The following is an 8,569-nucleotide window of genomic DNA, read 5'->3' as shown; positions in this document are numbered from 1 at the left end:
TGCACACACGCATACACTGCACCCCCATAAACACATACACACACAGACTCGCAATGATCAGACATTTTAAACTCTCATTTAAATCCCTTAGACTTTCATTGAAATCACTTTTAGCTTCTTCTACTGTTTTAATAAACTCCCTTTTCTCTTCCTGCAGATTCTCTCTGAGAAGTTGAATATTTAATTCCTCTTTGAGCAGAAATTGTCTATCTGTAATCTCATGCTGTAATTCTATCTTTTTCTGCTCAAACTCTGATTTCTGGTTCTCCAGATGAATGTTTTCAGCTTTTAAACGTTTCTTCTCATCATATGCTGCTGACGGCTGGTCGTCTGTCTACATCCTCCTGCTCGGCTCTGTGTGGAAACACGGGCTACTTTATCCTTTGCATACGCTTTGGCATTACTACTTAAGATAACCAACTGCTATTGAAATAGCCATCTTATCGAGGATTACTTTACAATGATCTGCAATTTTGACTTAACCAACTTCTCGGGATGTGCTCCTGTTTTCACTGAAAGAGGGAACGCTTTCCTCTCTCCAGCATTCGCCTGGACTGCAACAGCTTCTTCAGATAGAGTCCCTTCAAGTCTTTGGTTGCCAACGACAGGTGGATTTCAGCGTCCACCTGCCATTGACAAAAGGGGGGTCTGTAGCGTCACCGAAGGTCCTCTTATTTGTGGCAAAGGGCACATCTACCCTAGCTGGGTCAAGCTGGGTCAAACAGTACTTTTAAATCCACAGATTAAACAAGGAGCCATGATGTCTGCTCAAGATCATGTCCATATCTGCTGCTGTTCCATCCCAGGAGGAGGACACTTCAAGTCACGATGATAATAATTAGATAATAATAATTAATAAAACTCATTGATTTTATTACTGTTTATGAAAATCATCTTATATGATCACTTGGTTCAGTATAAAGCTATTTTAATTACATGAAATGAATTTATGCTTTGGGTATAATAATAATAATGATTAATTATGATTATGGTTGATGACAGTAAAAGATGTGTTCAGCAAAGAAGGTCAGTGCACCTTATCCATCTAACACAGAGTCCAGATAAACGATAACTGCAACACATGTTTTTGACGCATGATCAAAGCTTTCTTGGGGAGAGAGTGGGAGTTTCCTGAGAGCTTGGTAAAACTGTAACCATCACCAGCTTCAAGTCAGTTCTTGAACCAACATCACGGAGGTAGGGAACGGCCGTCCCTAAAACCTCCACCTGCTGTTCCAGTCACGCCGACCAGAATAGCTAAGAATAAACGTAACTGTAACCAGCTAACGAAAACTCTACCAGAGTTGTTGACTTCTGAGTTAAGTTAAGACGAGAACGTCCATCCGCAAACGCTTGACAACTGTGAACCCGGGACATCTCTGGACAAGATGATCGGACACTCGCGTCTCCCCTGCCGGACCGAGTGTCATCTTGGATGAACAACTTCCTTCTGATCTCCGGATCCACAAGAGGGTCTCCATTTGGGTGAGGTAGAACACGGGAATGCATTTGATGATGTTTTCTCTAAGTTGAAAGACTCAGGTAGCCGCAAAACATAATTTCCATCCAGAACGCTTCCAACTCTCTGAAAGAAACCTTCTAATAATTCCATTCACGCATTCAAACTCGTATTTTCACTTAGCTTCGATCCAGCCACAGGTTTGCTTTTAAAACAAGTTTAATATCAAAGCTGTTAAAAATTGTCATTAAATTGTCATCCATGAATTGTCGTATAATTGTCGTTTCAAATCTTCAGGTTTAAAATTGTTAGTAATAAGTTTCTTCATTTTTTAAACTTACCTCATTATTGAAACGAAACACAGAAAGGGTACAATATTTCTGGTTATTTGAAAGCAAAGATTCCTAGCTTCTGATTCAAAATAACTTTTGCTATTAAATTTAATTATCTAAATTAAACATTAATTCTTGGACTAAAATTAGACCAACAGGTTGGTGTATGAACTTAGATCATATATAAGTATCTGGGATATTTATACATGATCTAAGCCTCATGGGTTAATCTGATTGGTCATTTTTCGGAATCTCCAACTGAATAGCAACAGAGTTGATTCCAGTGTGTAGTTTAATTCTCTACGTGACCGTAGAGAATTAGGGAAACATGCAGATTATCCTTCTTCCACTGTCTCTCGTATCTTCTACATGTCCTTCTTGCGGCACGAGTAGTGTCCGTTGACCATCAATTTACCGTACGCTTTCTCCTCCTGGGCCTTAACGGCGCAACAGTGTTAAGGATAGCCTCACAGGTCTCAGTAAAACAAGTAAGTAGTCCATCCAGTGAGGACTTGTCTGATAAATCAAAGAAGGCTTGTTCAAACAGCAAAGTGAAATGAGTTGCAGTGTCAGAGTTCACATGACAACTATACCTACTGGGGGCAACAGGCGCCAGCAAATTGCTATGCAGAGTAGTCTCAAATAATATCAGATTATGGTCTGAAAAAACTGCATCCTTAATAGTCAGATTATCTACTGAACACCCCAGTGATAACACAAGATCCAGTGTGTGGCCACATTCCTGTGTGGCCCCATTAACCCACTGCGTAAAAGTCAGAGTTCACAAGGTTGATGAAATCAGAGACTAAAGGTTTTCCAGGGCAGCAGATATGAATATTAAAGTCTCCCAGTGGCAATATCCGCTCGTATCTAGCAGCCCAGTTTGCTAGGACTTCTGAAAATTCCGGCAAAAAATCCTTACTGTATTTCGGGGGTCTATATACTACAGCACAGAGGATTGGTTGTGGATGACCAAGTTCGAATAAGCACAGTTCAAAACTGGTAATAGGAGACCAGGACTGCAAATGTTTCATCTTCAGATTAGCTTTATAAATAACCACCAATCCACCGCCACGTTTAGTGGTCCTCGGCACATTAATAAAAGCATAGTCAGCTGGGATCAGTTCATTAAAAATGTTGCCAGTCCCCACATGCCAAAGACAGTGGCAAGCTGAAACACACTGAACTGGCTTATGCAAGTAAAATCAGCCAGAAGACAGGAGCTCAGATCCACTTTTAAGCGTCCAAGCTGAGGGTCACAGAAGGGTCAAAAGGACAAGAGTTCAGAACTTGCTGTCGGGGACAGAACTAGGCAAAGGGTCAAGAGGCAGGCTGGCTTCCCTGGATCCACCCCTGGCTTGGAAAGATGGTATTGGAGGAGAACAGAGTGAAGACAAGTCCATCAGATCCAGAAGCCCTCTCAGGAACATTGGAGGGAAACTGAAGAATGCTGCAAAAGATGATGTAATGACCTGTATTAAGAAGAATGCTGCATGTAACGATTTGTGCCCTCATGTGAATGCTGCATGTAGTGAAAATGATACCAAATGTCTTGTGTTGAGCTAAAAAGTGTGTATCTGGTAAATGACCCCATGACCTCACTGTCATGAGGTAATGATATGTGACTTTTTACCTTGTCTAAGCTGGCCCAGGAAGGGTATATAAGAACAGCTCTGAACAGCAGAAGAGAGATTCGACAGCAGCTGGGGCAGACGACAGAGATAGAGCAGGGATGGAGAGGTCATCCCCATCCTCTGGATGGGGGATGACAGGCAGTTCTTTGGAGAGAAGCAGAACTAGACAAGTTTTTGAGGCAGAAGTTTGGGGCGATTCTCAGAAGAACCGAGTTGGTGTAAATCAACTCTTTATTCCTTAATCATTAGAACTAATCCCTTCTTGGGGGAAAGCGTTTGTTTTCATATCTACTCATTTTTGTATTTTTTGATTTTGTAATAAACTTTTTTGAAAAAGAAATATAATCCTGATTCTTTCAGGTTTTCTCTAAAGCCTCACGGTTGGGGCCCTGACCATTAATTGCACAGAGGTAAGCATATTAATTATGGGTTCTTGAATTATCAGGACTTACTTTACAGTTTGTGACGAATTAATATAAAGAAACCTTAAGATAAGAGGAGTCTGCCTCCTCCCTCATCCGCGAGTGACGAGTTGTCTTAAGGATGATAAAACCAGAACATTAGTGGTTAATTTTGGCTCTGATTCGCAAGTTGAAAAAGTCTCTATCAGCTGGAGGGTTGGATTAATTAAATAAATTGATAAATCTATGTTAGCCTGATCAACTAACAAAAATCATTTTATAGTTACCAACCACCCACATAAGCTGATAGGGACGCAATTAATCCAAATAACCCAAATAATTGCTGGAAGGATTGGCCTTTCTCCAGGCTTCGTCCCCAGTACTTTAACCAAAAAATAACGGGATTGCTTAAAAAGAAGTGAGCTACTACAAAGGAAAAGTCTTGCATATCATTTCACCTTTAAAATAAAAGATATGATTCTTACTTAGGGAGTCCATACCAGGGTCTAGTACGATAAAACTCACCGACATCTCCACCGAACCCTGAAAGATGCACAGTCTCATAAGTTCTAACAGAACTGGGTTTTAACGGAACCGGCAAATGGGACGTGCACGCGACAAAAACAGCGGACTCATCAGGAAGAATCCATGACTCTGTCACACAGAGGATGTCGAGAACATGCGTTGTAAAAAATTCATTCACAATGAATGTTTTGTTAGCCACAGACCTAGCATTGACCAGGCCCCACCTTAAGGATACTTCAGAACTGTTGATGGTGGAAGAAGCTCTAGGCAATAATTGGAGATTCCTCAGATCGGCTCGTCTCCGACTGAATGTCCGAAAGGGTGGGGAGCACTTACCAAACTCCCATGAATTGCCGGCAACAGGAACGAGCCACGAATCCACCAGATCCACCACACGCCACGGTGCCAGGAACCAAGTGGATGAACACAAGACCACTCGCGAACTGCCAGAAAAGGCAAGCTTCAATGCTTTCAGCTTGACGAGCCGTCCACCCCGACAGTCTCTCCTACATTTCCTACTAGCAGAGTGCGTAAACGGCGGTGTTTCCCAGCACGCCGAAAGGCCATCCAGGTAGAGGGGAGAGGAAGTGTTCCAGTGCTCAACAGCTTCAGATGGTAAAAATCCAACTGAAAAACCTATTTTAAATAGCATATGATGATCATACACCAATCTCGGGTGAGCGGGTTGCAACACGTAGGCTAAAAACAATAAAAATACAAAAGTAGAGGAGCTGACAGATGACAAGCCGGAAACACTGGCGCTACCTTCATCATCAATACACAATAATGTTAATATATATTCTCACTACAGTACATATACAAATTAGTGATCCTCTTGTGTATATCTTGAAAAATTAATTCGTTATATAATTTCTTAAATTGCACTTTGTTTAAACTTTCTTTGATTCTTTCCTCAAGACTATTCCATAAAATAACTCCACTAATTGAAATACACATACTTTTCAGTTTTGTTCGAGCTTAATGCTGCTTCAAATTTAATTCCTTTCTCAACTTATATCCACCTCGTCTTTCTGCAAACAGTTTTTGAATATTTTCAGGCAGTATTTTTTATTTACTTTGTACATAAATAATGCAGTCCTAAATTCTATTAAATCTTTTAACTTTAAGGTTTGTAATTTTATAAACAAGCTATTTGTGTGTTCATTATATCTAACATGACTGACCAACCTTATGGCTCGTTTTGTAATGTACTAAGTGCATATAGGGTAGTTTTATAGGTGTGTCCCCACACTTCAACACAGTAAGTTAGGTATGGTACTATCAGTGTGCAGCACAGTATATACAACGCCTTTTGATTCACAAAATGTCTTGCTTTTCCCAAAACCCCAATACTCTGTGCTACCTTTCCTTTAACATATTTATGTGAGGTTTGGGTTGCCTCATGCCTCAAAAGGAGGGAACGCTGATAACGATTTCCTCACATTATTATACTGCCCGGATGGAATTACCTTACATATTAGATGATGTAGCATGGTTAACTACATACTAGAATTAACGCTGTTTGCTATCAGCTTTGTTAGATGCTGAGAAAAGCTCAAACAAGTTAACAATGAAGCTTCTATCATATATAAATATCTAGGATATTATATATTCGATAGAAGTTCATATGCCAACGAGCTTGGTCTATTTTTAATCCAAAGATTAATGTTTAATTTAAGATAATTAAATTTAATAGCAAAAGTTTATTTATTGAATCAGAAGTTAGGAATCTTTGCTTATTCAATAACCAAAAATATATACACCATTCTGTGTTTCAGTTCAAAGAAGAGTCAGTTTTTTAAAGTTAAGAATTTATTACTAACACTTTTAAAAATGACAATTTGAAATGACAATTTTTAACAGACAATTTGATATTAAAACTTGTTTTTAAAAGCAAACCTGTGACTGAATGGAAACTAAATGAAATGCGAGTTTTTGGATGCATGAATGAATCTCAGAAGGTTTCTTTCAGCGAGAAAAGGTGAAAAGTTGGTTTTGCAGCTAACTGAGTCGTTTCTTAGAGAAAACAGCACACGGACGCAATCTGTCAAAAGTGTCTACCTCACCCAGTATCAGGAGACCCTCTTCTGGATTCGAGATATCAGGTGGAGATGATGTCCTCCAGGCACGAGGTTGGTAGAAGGACCTTAGTGCGACCAAATCGGTCCTGAGATGTCTCCGTGGGTCACTCGACTGGTGAAACTATTTGCGTCTCAAAATCAATAACTCTGAAGGAGTTTTGCGTCAGCTGGTTACAGGCACGTCTCATCGGAGCAATTCTATCGGCGTGACAGAATGCTTAGTGAGGCTGGGGCGGCCGACCCTCGTCCTCTGGTGGGTTCAAGAACTGGCTTTTTGCTGCAGAGATTTTGGTTTTAACAAAACCCTCAGAACACGCCCTCTCAGCGTCAGAAAACTTGGTCATGAAGTAAAAAACATGTGAGGTGGTTTAATTTTTACCCTGGATAGCCTCTGCATGAGGTGGTTAACGTGCAAGATGACCTTCTGGTTTACTGAACACACATTACTTGATTGTCAATAATAATTATTATTGCACAAAGCATAATAAGTCATTTCAGTAATTAAAATACATTTATACTGAACCAAGATTTATGATGATTGTAATAAGCAGTAATAAAGTCATAGAGTTTATTAAAATTATTATTTAAAAATTATTATTGTGAAATCTTGAAGTGTCCATCTTGGGACGGAACAGCAGCCAGATAAAGATGGCGTTTCAGCAGACATCATGGCTCCTGGCGGGTAATCTGTGGTGCTAAGTTACAGCTTGACCCAGCTGGGAAAATGTGACCTTTGCAACAAATTAGAGGCCATTCATGATGCTACAATGATAAGGATTGTTGCTGAAAAGAATTCAAAATCATCAGTGATCTCCCAGAATTTTCTTGTGCTTTTTCGCCACAGGTCTTGAAACCAGGAAATTGGGTTTAGATGAAGGTGCTGAAGTGAAACAGATGGGGCAGCCAGAGGTCCATTCGAAGTACGCCTCATCATTCCCACTGCTGTGAAGATTGCTGAGAGGCAATCTTGGATTCATCTATCCCACTGCAAGCTTATCAACTAACCGCTCTAGTGTGGCAACGAAGTCCGGCTACAAAGGGGTGGACCACCACTAGGTTGTCGGTGTCGGTACAAGATCTGCTCAGGTGCAAGATCGGCTCGGGGTCCGTCGACTGCCGATGACGTCAAAGTAGTTGATTGGCTGAACATGAACCTTACGGAATTACGTAATCACGTTACGTTGTTATCACGTTACGTTGGTCCAGGCAAATTTTTCTGTTAGAAAGATGGACAACTTTTACAAGGAAATCCATCATTACCTCTTTGAAAATACACCTTTAGCATAGAGCTGCATGTAAATTAGGGCTGAACGATTAACTGCATGTGCAATTAAATTGCGATGTGACAAAAGGATTCCAACCAGGACTCTCAGTCTACGGACAAGCCCTTTGATGAACGCCTGGTTTGCCTCAGCTCTGCCATAGATAGAGCTGCGTAAATTAATATTACACCCCCAGTTTTCCTCCTTCACTGAAGATTTGTCTGCACCTTGGAGCTTTAATCTAAATTAACTTGATGTTTCAATACACTGTACTGATGTTTTCTGTGTATTATATGGTTTTGCTAACCCTTCCCAAATCTCCTTACAGGAACTGCCATAAGTCGTAGAATAGTGCATCACAGTAAATTCATTTCAGTATGTATGAAATAGTTTTTCTTAAGGTTGTAATTGTGCTGATTTAGCTGATTCCATTCTCTATCTCTGTGAACAGCTGTGAGATATTATTGTCAGTTGTGTCTGAATTATTGTGTGTATTATTTTATTTGTTCTTCTTGTTTTGCTGATTCTTGTATTAAACTTTGTATGGAATGATTCTTTGGACAAGTTAATAGGATTGAGATTACGATCTGCAATGCACAAATGATTGCAGCACCTCATGCTGTGTTTGCCTTATCGTGTTGATCCTGAACTTTTCCTATCTAATCGGAGTGTTTATTACTTTACTTATTATTTTTCTTGTTTTGATGCTCATCATTTTTTGTCTTGAGCAGATTGATGTAGCTCTCATGGATGATGGTGACTAGTTATGTCAGTGGATGAAATTCCTCATTACTTTACTTATTTAGTTTTCCTTATGTGGTTTTGTTTTGTTGCTTCCCTTTGTTTGGTTATCCTATTCGGATAAACGGGAGGGA

This window comes from Nothobranchius furzeri, chromosome 1, assembly GCF_043380555.1.
Source record: "Nothobranchius furzeri strain GRZ-AD chromosome 1, NfurGRZ-RIMD1, whole genome shotgun sequence".
In the NCBI taxonomy this organism is placed as follows: Eukaryota; Metazoa; Chordata; class Actinopteri; order Cyprinodontiformes; family Nothobranchiidae; genus Nothobranchius; species Nothobranchius furzeri.
This window is presented reverse-complemented; position numbering follows the sequence as displayed.